Genomic DNA, 10,801 nt, shown 5'->3' with positions numbered 1-10,801 from the left:
GATTTATGTGGTTGGAATGGGATATCTTGACCTCAACACAAGTGTAGGTGGTTCTCTCTCAGAAAATGTATGTTGGAAGTGTAGGCATGTTCTGATGGCTCTCTCCACGAATGAAGAGTGGGTGAAGGGGTACATATAGCCTCCACACAAAATCTAACCGTTACACACAAATCACCAAACTCGGTGGGACCGAATTATAAAACTTGGTCAGACCGATTTGGTTCATAATGTGACCGTTAGGCATTTCGGTGGGACCGACACGATCAACTCGGTGGGACCAATGTGCTAGGGTTAGGGTAAAGCCTCATCTCGGTTGGACCGATTACACAAACTCGGTGGAACCGATTTGGGTAACAAGCAAAACAAAGAGTTGGCCAAGCAAACTCAGTGGGACCGATTTCATATTTCGGTGATACCAAAATTAATGCAATAGGCAACAGAGAGTTTCCAAGCCCATCTCGGTGATACCGAGATCCCATCGGTGAGACCGAATTGATTAGGGTTTCTGGCAGTGGCTATGTCAAGTGAACTCGGTGGCGCCGGATAGAAAGTTTTGGTGGGGCCGAGTTTGACTTTTGGTTTGGGACAAATGTGGATGTGAGAAAGTGGTTGAGGGCTTTGGAGCATATCACTAAGCACTATGAGCAAGCAAGCCATTAAGCAACACCTCATCCCCTCTTAATAGTATTGGCTTTCCTATGGACTCAATGTGATCTTGGATCACTAAAATGAAAAATGTAGAGTCCTGAGCTTTGAGCTTGAGCCAATGCTTTGTCCTTATCATCTCGAAGGGGTTCCACATCCTCTAGTCCATGCCACTCCATTGTTGAACTTATCTGAAACATGCTAGATGAAAACATTAGTCCAACAAGAGATATGTTGACATTAATTACCAAAATCACCCAGGGAGCACTTGTGCTTTCAATCTCCCCATTTTTGGTAATTGATGACAACATACATCAAAGCTTTAGATAAAGATATAGAGAATAACAAGTAAAGCTTTGAAAAGACATGTAACATGCATAGGCTCCCCCTATATGTATGCAATCATGTAAATATGGAATATAAGAGCATGTGAATGCATAAGCATGACAGAGTAAGCAATGTGTTACATGTATCTTGGCTATATGCATCAGAGCAAATGATGTAAGTGTAGGAAATGTACCTTCATGCTCATGAGTCCTTCTTGCAAACAGTATGTACATCGGCAAGAAGTCCTCATGCACATGAGTGTGATGCATATACTTACCGTGTGGTCTTGAGTTGGCTTAGAAAGGGATGAACCTAAGTAAACAATGTTAGATAACACAGATACATCTACTAGCCAGAGCAAACAAAAAGAACCACAAGAGTACCAAGATTGGGATGACATGTAGAGTGTGAGCACTGGATACTCTATTAGATATAGACATGTCCCCAAAAGGTAAAGATATGCAATGAATTCAATATTTCCTTCCCTTAGATGTCTTGCTCCCCCTGAATCTTGTATGGGATACTGGGAGAAGATAGGGAACAGAAAATCAAAGCAAAGAAACTCAGAGCAAACCAAATAAGCAAACATGAACATGTATTTTCCCCTCTAAAGACATGTGACTTCTCTACTCTTTGAATACCAAGCATCTGGGGCTTTTGTGTGATTTCTCTTTCCCCCTGGTGAAGAATTCTCTCCCCCTGTTGAAGTGATTAAGCTTTGATGTGATCTCTCTCTCCCCCTTTGACATCAATTTCCAAGAAGGGATCTTCTGGAGTGCAAGTCAAACTTGGTTGGTCCTTGAGTCACAGAGCAAAGTAGTATATAGAATGTGATGCTGGTAGAGGATAAGAATCATCGAGTGGAGCTGGAGCAAAAATAATGCAGGATCAAGTGGCAAGTTGTCTTTTCTGCAGTGAAATCAGTGGCACCGAGTGGTATGCTTCGGTTGGACCGAAAGGATTCAGTTGGACCGAAAGCAATAGACCGGTGTGACCGAGTTCATCATAGAGAAAACACTTGTCACCTCAGCTTACTAGGCAAATAAGATCTCACAAGGATTTGCAAGGAATTGGATGCAGGGAATGCATAACAAAATAGAGAAAAGAAAATCTAGATGAAGTTCTTTTTTTGAAAAAAAGGAAAGGGAATAAATATGCAAGGGGCAATATGCAAAAACTCAAAGAAACACTAGAGAACTTCATCTAGAATTGGGCGGTGACAAAGTCACCTATGTTAGAGTATACTGACTAAGGAGTCAAGTGAGAACACTTGATCATAAGTCATACTAATCGTTTAAGCTCAAAATGGGGTTACCATTTTTTGTTTAAGCATTTGATGTATTCTCATCTTGTTGAGTTGCTTTGACCTATCACTTGAGGTTAAGCTTCTCTAAGATGGAATAACATACCTTGGGTGGTGGTGTTAATCCTAGTCATGTAGTTGAACTTGTGTGAATTGCTCGAGGTTGATGTAGCTCATCAGGAGTCGGGAGCACCACTTGGAAGTGAGTTCATCTACCTACATGGGTTAGTTCTTGAAAGGAAGGGCACTTGTGTATCCAAAATGACAATCATGAAACTTGATACCAAATGAAATTTGATATATATATATATATATATAATTTGTCAAAGGATATTTTGAAGGATTTCATGCTTCCTTGTCATCAACCACCATTGTGTAGAGACTTGGTGATGTAGAGATTGCTCAAGATGTGAGTGAGTTGCAATCTCATAGATTTAGATTCATCCAAGCACCTTTGCTTTCTTGCATGTTGAACTTCTTGAATTAGTCCTTGGTGTACTTTGTTTGAGAGACAAAGGTGCCTTCCTTAGTTTGCTTGATCTGCAAGCCAAGAAAGAACTTGAGTTCACTCATCATAGATATCTCAAACTTCTCCGACATTAGCTATCCAAACTTCTCACTAAAATGAGGGTTAGTTGAGCCAAATATGATATCATCAACATAAATTTGGCATACAAATAGCTCACCATTAACCCTTTTAGTAAAAAGAGTAGGGTCTATCTTCCCAATCTCAAAGCCTTTTTCAATAAGGAACTTGGTCAATCATTTATACCATGCTCTAGGAGCTTGTTTAAGACCATAAAGAGTTTTGTGAAGTTTGTAAACATGATCGGGTTTCTTAGGATTGACAAAGCCGGGAGGTTGTTTAACATAAACTTCCTCCTCAATTTCACCGTTTAGAAAAGCACTTTTAATGTCCATTTGGTATAAAGTGATATCATGGTGATTAGCATAGGCAAGTAAGATGCGGGTGGACTCAAGTCTAGCAACGGGGGCATATGTCTCACCGTAGTCCATACCTTCGACTTGAGTGTAGCCTTGGGTGACTAGACGAGCTTTGTTGCAGACGACTTGACCATCTTCATCTTGCTTGTTGTGAAACACCCATTTGGTACCAATGATGTTGTGGTTGTTGTCGGGCTTCTCGACCAATGTCCACACTTGATTTCTCTCAAAGTTGTGCAGCTCTTCATGCATGGCGTTTATCCAATCTGGATCTTCCAATGCTTCTTCAACCTTCATAGGTTCAATACTAGAGATGAATGAATAATGTTCACAAAAATTAGCCAAACGAGTTTTAGAGCGAGTGATTCTCCCGGTTTGAATATCATTGAAGATTTGTTCGACGGGATGATCTCTTGAGACTCTTGCTCGAACTCGTGGGAGCTTTTGCTTGGGTCGGGGTGGAACATCTTCTTCATATTGTCCTTCTTCTTGGCCTTCTTCATTGTTGACGTTGTCGTTCTCTTGTCGTGGTGGAGAAGGAGGTTGATGAGGTTCATCTTGGTGTACTTCCTCGTTTTCTTCATCTTGATGTGTCCCACTTGTGGATGCTTCCGTATCAACTCTTGGTTCGCCTTGTCGTGAGGTAGAAGCTTCCACTTGGACGGACGAGGTACTCTCCTTCACTTCCATTGGACGGATCTTTCCAATAGACAAGTCTTGCATTGCTTCCAAAGGATCTTTATCTCCTACATCAATTGGCAATTGCTTTACTTGCGAGCCGTTAGATTCATCAAACTTCACATCTACGGTCTCTTCAACCTTTCGGGTGAAATTGTTGTAGACATGGTAAGTGTGAGAGTTTGAGCCATAACCAAGTAGGAAACCCTGATGAGATTTAGGAGAAAATTTAGAACAACGAGGCTTATCAAGAATGTAACACTTTGAGCCAAATACTCGAAAGTATCCAACTTGTGGTTTGTTACCGGTGAGGAGCTCATATGCCGTCTTGCCGAGTAGCTTGTGAAGATACAAGCGATTTGTTGCATGACAAGCTGTCTCAACCGCTTCCGCCCAAAAGTGTTTTGGAGTCTTGTATTCATCAAGCATCGTTCTTGCCATCTCAATAAGAGTCTGGTTCTTCCTCTCAACAACTCCATTTTGTTGAGGCGTGTACGTAGCCGAGAACTCATGTGAAATCCCTTCTTCGTCAAGAAAGGTATCCACATTTGCGGTCTTGAACTCTGTTCCGTTGTCGCTCCGAACCTTCTTGATCTTCACTTCAAACTGATTTTGGGCCTTCCTAGCAAAGTTTTTGAAGATCTTTTGGACCTGCGATTTATCATCAAGAAAGAACACCCATGTAAATCTTGAAAAATCATCAACTATGACTAGACCAAATGAGTTACCACCAAGACTCTTGTAGGCATTAGGACCAAAGAGATCCATGTGAAGTAGCTCGAGCGGTCTTCTCGTGGTCATGATGTTCTTCACGGGGTGGCTTCCTCCAACTTGTTTTCCTGCTTGACAAGCACTACAAAGTCTATCCTTGTCAAATATAACATCTTTTACTCCAAGGATATGATCACCCTTAATTAGCTTATCAAGATTTCGCATGCCCACATGACCTAACCTTCTATGCCACAACCATCCTTTCGAAGATTTAGCAATAAAGCAAGTTCTAGGTTGAGCCTTTTTAGTGAAATCAACAATGTAAAGATCACCTCTACGGATACCGGTAAAGACCATTTTATGATTATCTCTACAAAACACTTGGCAATCTACTTTAGTAAATAGGACACTGAAACCAAAGTCGGCAAGTCTAGATACGGAAAGTAAATTGTAGCCAAGCGATTCAACGAGCATAACATTTTGTATGGAGCTATCATGTGAGATGGCCACCTTACCGAGGCCAACCACCTTACCCTTTGAGTTATCACCAAAAGTGACATACTTTCGAGGGCCGTCGTTTTCAGAAAGCTCATGAAACATATCTTTGTCTCCGGTCATATGATCAGTACATCCACTATCAAGAACCCATTCCTTTCCTCCGGCCATGTAGCCACGAAGATTAGCCATAAGACCAAAGTGTCTCATCGCATCATCAAGATCATAGTCACTATCATCATTCTCATCATAGTATCCATGTTCAACATTGTCACGTGATGGATCAATTCCTAGAGAGAGTGATTCATTAGAAGTATGACCGTAACAATGTTCATCTCTATGAATTCTAATGACTTCGGAAATGATATTGCTAATAATTCCAACATCTCCTTTGGCACGCATGAGATCACGAAGCCCAAATAGACAATCATCAAACTTATGATCACTAGTACTCATCCTATTCAAGGCAATAGACTTATGGAGAATCTCATCTAGATTTTTCAAGGAATAATTTGGGAATCGTTCCTCTAGAAATCTCCATATGGTGTAAGCACAATCTAGAGTAGGTAAGCTAGCAATAAAATTTTTAGGCAATCCTTTAATGATAAGATTGATAGTTCTAAGATTGCGAATCATGTCAAGATCCTCATCGGGTGTGGGATGCAAAGGATCAACAATGCGAGCACAAGGAGTTGTAATGTACTTGGTCAAATGATATTCATTGAAAATTTCAAGCATCTCATTTTTCCACACATGAAAGTACTCTCCATCAAGTACAGACACTCTATGTCTAAGACTCCCCAACGTAGACTCATCCATCTTCCTCCAAAGGTGTTTAAACCAAAGCAATGGAGACCAATGCTCTGATACCAATTGAGAGGATCGAGAAGAGGTGTCTAGAGGGGGTGAATAGACTCTTAGCAAGGAAAGTTGCAGTTTTTAAATTCTTTAAGTTGAAGTGGAGTTTTAGCACAAGTTCAAACATTCACAATACATATCAAGCAGCCATGGCAAGAGTATATGAGCAGCGGAAAGTAAAGCATGCAAATTGCAAGAATGTAAAGGGATGGGATTGGAGTGTGCAAACACAATTGGAGACGCGGAGATTTTTTATCCGTGGTTCCGATAGGTGGTGCTATCGTACATCCACATTGATGGAGACTTCAACCCACGAAGGTAACGGTTGCGCGAGTCCATGGAGGGCTCTACCCATGAAGGGTCCACGAAGAAGCAACCTTGTCTATCCCACCATGGCCATCGCCCACGAAGGACTTGCCTCACTAGGGTAGATCTTCACGAAGTAGGCGATCTCCTTGCCCGTACAAACTCCTTGGTTCAACTCCACAATCTTGACGGAGGCTCCCAAGTGACACCTAACCAATCTAGGAGACACCACTCTCCAAAAGGTAATAGATGGTGTGTTGATGATGAACTCCTTGCTCTTGTGCTTCAAATGATAGTCTCCCCAACACTCAACTCTCTCTCATAGGATTGGATTTGGTAGAAAGATGATTTGAGTGGAAAGCAACTTGGGGAAGGCTAGAGATCAAGATTTATATGGTTGGAATGGGATATCTTGACCTCAACACAAGTGTAGGTGGTTCTCTCTCAGAAAATGTATGTTGGAAGTGTAGGCATGTTCTGATGGCTCTCTCCACGAATGAGAGTCGGTGAAGGGGTATATATAGCCTCCACACAAAATCTAACCGTTACACACAAATCACAAAACTCGGTGGGGACCGAATTATAAAACTCGGGCAGACTGATTTGGTTCATAATGTGACCATTAGGCATTTCGATGGGACCGACATGATCAACTCGGTGGGACCGATGTGCTAGGGTTAGGGTAAAGCCTCATCTCGGTTGGACCGATTACACAAACTCGGTGGGACCGATTTGGGTAATAAGCGAAACAAAGAGTTGGTCAAGCAAACTCGGTGGGACCGATTTCATATTTTGGTGATACCGAAATTAATGCAGTAGGCAACAGAGAGTTTGCAAGCCCATCTCGGTAAGACCGAGATCCCATCGGTGAGACCGAATTGATTAGGGTTTCTGGCAGTGGCTATGTCAAGTGAACTCGGTGGCGCCGGATAGAAAGTTTCAGTGGGGCTGAGTTTGACTTTTGGTTTGGGACAAATGTGGATGTGAGAAAGTGGTTGAGGGCTTTGGAGCATATCACTAAGCACTTTGAGCAAGCAAGCCATTAAGCAACTCCTCATCCCCTCTTAATAGTATTGGCTTTCCTATGGACTCAATGTGATCTTGGATCACTAAAATGAAAAATGTAGAGTCCTGAGCTTTGAGCTTGAGCCAATCCTTTGTCCTTATCATCTCGAAGGGGTTCCACATCCTCTAGTCCATGCCACTCCGTTGTTGAACTTATCTGAAACATACTAGATGAAAACATTAGTCCAACAAGAGATATGTTGACATTAATTACCAAAATCACCCAGGGAGCACTTGTGCTTTCAAAGTTGTTCATCAAGAAATTCACCTAGTGGCACATTATCATCAATCAAAGTACTAGCATCATCAATAACATCATTCATAGAAGAAGTAGCATCATTAATTACTTGCGACATATCAAGATTAATAGCAGGTGGTGGTGTTGCAAGTTTACTCAAAACAGAAGGTGAATCAAATACAGACCTAGATAATAGTTCCTTACCTCCCCTCGTCTCAGAGGGAACGATCTTGGTTCTATCATCCTTAAGATTCCTCATAGTGATCAACAGATATAAATCCCAAGTGACTCAGCAGATAGAGTTATGCTCCCCAACAACGTCAGCAGAAAAAGGTTTTGATGACCCACAAGTATAGGGGATCGCAACAGTTTTCGAGGGTAGAGTATTCAACCCAAATTTATGGATTTGACACAAGGGGGGCCAAAGAATATTCGAAGTATTAGCAGTTGAGTTGTCAATTCAACCACACCTGGAAGACTTAATATCTGCAGCTAGGTGATCAGTGGCAAAGTAGTATGGTAGTTTGATAGTAACGGTAATAGTAGCAAAAACAATAGCAGTTTTGTAGTGATTGTAATAGTAGCAACAACGCTGTTATAACCTAGAGCAACATAGAATTAGCTCCAATTCATCAATGTAATGTAGGCATGTATTTCGTATATAGTCATACATGCTTATGGAAAAGAACTTGCATGACATATTTTGTCCTACCCTCCCGTGGCAGCGGGGTCCATATGGAAACTAAGGTATATTAAGGCCTCCTTTTAATTGAGAAGTGGAACAAAGCACTAGCCCTTAGTGAATACATGAACTCCTCAAAATATGGTAATCACCGAAAAGAATCCTAATTATTGTCACCTTGGGGTATGCGGATCATAACACGTAAAAGGTGCATATAACTTGCAAGATAGGATCAAGAACAAACATATATTCATGAAAACACAATAGGTTCAGATCTGAAATCATGGCAGTATGGCACTCGGTCCCTAGTGACAAGCATTAAGCATAGCAAAGTCATAACAACATCAATCTCAGAACATAGTGGATACTAGGGATCAAGCCCTAAGAAAACTAACTCGATTACATGATAAATCTCATCCAACCCATCACCGTCCAGCAAGCCTACGAAGAATTACTCACTCCTGGCGGTGAGCATCATGAAATTGGTGATGGAGGAAGGTTGATGATGATGACAGCGTCGAATTGCACCCTCTGGAGCCCCATGCGGACTCTAGATCAGCCATCCCGATGAAGAACAGGAGGTGACGGCGTCTCCGTATCATAAAACGTGATGAATCCTTCTCTCTGGGTTTTTTCTTGGCGACATCATCAACCAATGCACTCGTTCCATCCGGCCAATCCGAGAGGATGCACCCAAGCTTTGTGAAAGGCATTAGGTCCTGATGTTGTAGGGCTACGCGGGTTTGGACGTCAGCTCGTGATATTGGGCCGTCGTAGAACATCCCATTCTCTTCGACGACGTCTTTCATGATGATCGATGCAATTTCCTGCTGGTTGCATGTGGTAGAAATCATTTCGGAGTTGATGATCCAGTACGATTCCTAGGGCTTCTGCCCATCTCTGGACATGGGCGTCGAATAAAGATGACATGCGAAGTGATTGCACATCCCTTCTGTCCTCTAGAATTTGATGGATGACGTAGAATCCATCATTATCACTTCTTTTCGGTCGCTGGACGCAACAAACGTTAGTCTTATGGCCGAAACACAACCCCCCTATTTGTTTTTTGACTTGGATGTAGCCACCCCGCATGCTGAAGCCCAGGAGAGCTCTGTCCAGAACATATTTTATGTGTGTAATCTTTCTTCTCTATGGTCTTGGACGGGTCCAAATACAGAGCGCGGGAGAAAGGCGGGTAAAGAACAATGAGAACGGCGTGCCCACCGGCACGCAAAATAAATACACGATCAAGAGCCTGCATGCGTGCAAAGTAATGATTGAAATGCATGAAAGGATGTATGTGTTATAGTGGATCCGCGGATGACTTACCCGGGATGATAAGGTAGGAGAATCATTTCCTTGTACTTACTGATGACCAGGAATTCTTTGATGCACTGAGTCGCATATTGACGGTTGGCTTCGTTCATTGACAAGAAGCCCTCATGCATGTAGTACGGATCCGCGACCGCAAGACCAGTGATTTGCTCTCTCCTGGCGATGTAGTTCATATGCAGCACATAAAGGCGGATGAACGTAAAATCAAGTGTCCTCATTTGGAACATCTCCAAGATGTAATCAAATCACAGGAAGAATAGGTCCATGGGGCATGTGTGGACATACATGCCACTGCTCGACACATGAACCATATAAAGCGGGTATCCTGGATCATTCAAGGCGAGAAGGCTTCTCCCTGTCGACAACACATGGTCATGCAGTCTTCTGAGATCCCCTGTTATGGTGGCTAGCGCATTCGCCAGTACCATTGGCTTTCTCGCGACATGGAGTAATGGTGCATCTTTCATCGGTACACTGTCCGCAACCCGGGTCTGCGAAGATGGCTGGCTGCTAAAAGCAACTTTGGCGGCAGCAGAGCCTTTATTCGCTGGTCTCTTCCTCTACTTCTTCTTGGTGGGTTGAGGTGCTGGTGGGTCTGTCAGACCCTGCCTGACCATCGCCCCCAGTGTTGTCGGGGTCAGCATTGCATGACCCGGGCTTAGTTGAGCTTGGGTTGAGGCGGCATCTAAAGGCGTGTCCTGCAAGTATTGCATGAACAAAGACAACTTGCACTCCCGAGGACGTTCCGGCTCCGGTACATCATGCATCTCCTCTTGACGCTCATATTCATATGGCTGACTCGTTGTTACTTTGTTGTCAAAGCCGGTATTGAGATACTGGAGATGTTCATCATCCTCCATGTCATGATCCATATCCTCTTCCATGTGAGCGATGTCATCAGCCACCGCAACGGTTGGACCCCCTTCCTCGTGTTGCTCGCTCTCACCCAACACCACAGACGCTGGTCGTAGTTGTGTAGGTGGGGTTGTGGTCATACCTTGCTGAGGTCCCGTTGGTGTGCTCCTGGCTACCTCCACACGAAGAACATTCTTCGGCCACAGGATCGACCAATTTTTGCATTGGCCAAACTGCGTCGGGGTCTCATCGTCCTCTCCACCGGTTTGTATTGTAGGAGGAAAACCCTCGTAGCCCGCTTTCACACTCGCCACAGAGACCCTTAAGGCGTTATCGAGCATCTACCGGCGGTGGAACA

This window comes from Triticum aestivum, chromosome 1D, assembly GCF_018294505.1.
Source record: "Triticum aestivum cultivar Chinese Spring chromosome 1D, IWGSC CS RefSeq v2.1, whole genome shotgun sequence".
NCBI lineage: Eukaryota > Viridiplantae > Streptophyta > Magnoliopsida > Poales > Poaceae > Triticum > Triticum aestivum.
The sequence above is the reverse complement of the archived record's forward strand: the minus strand, read 5'-3'. Positions refer to the sequence as shown.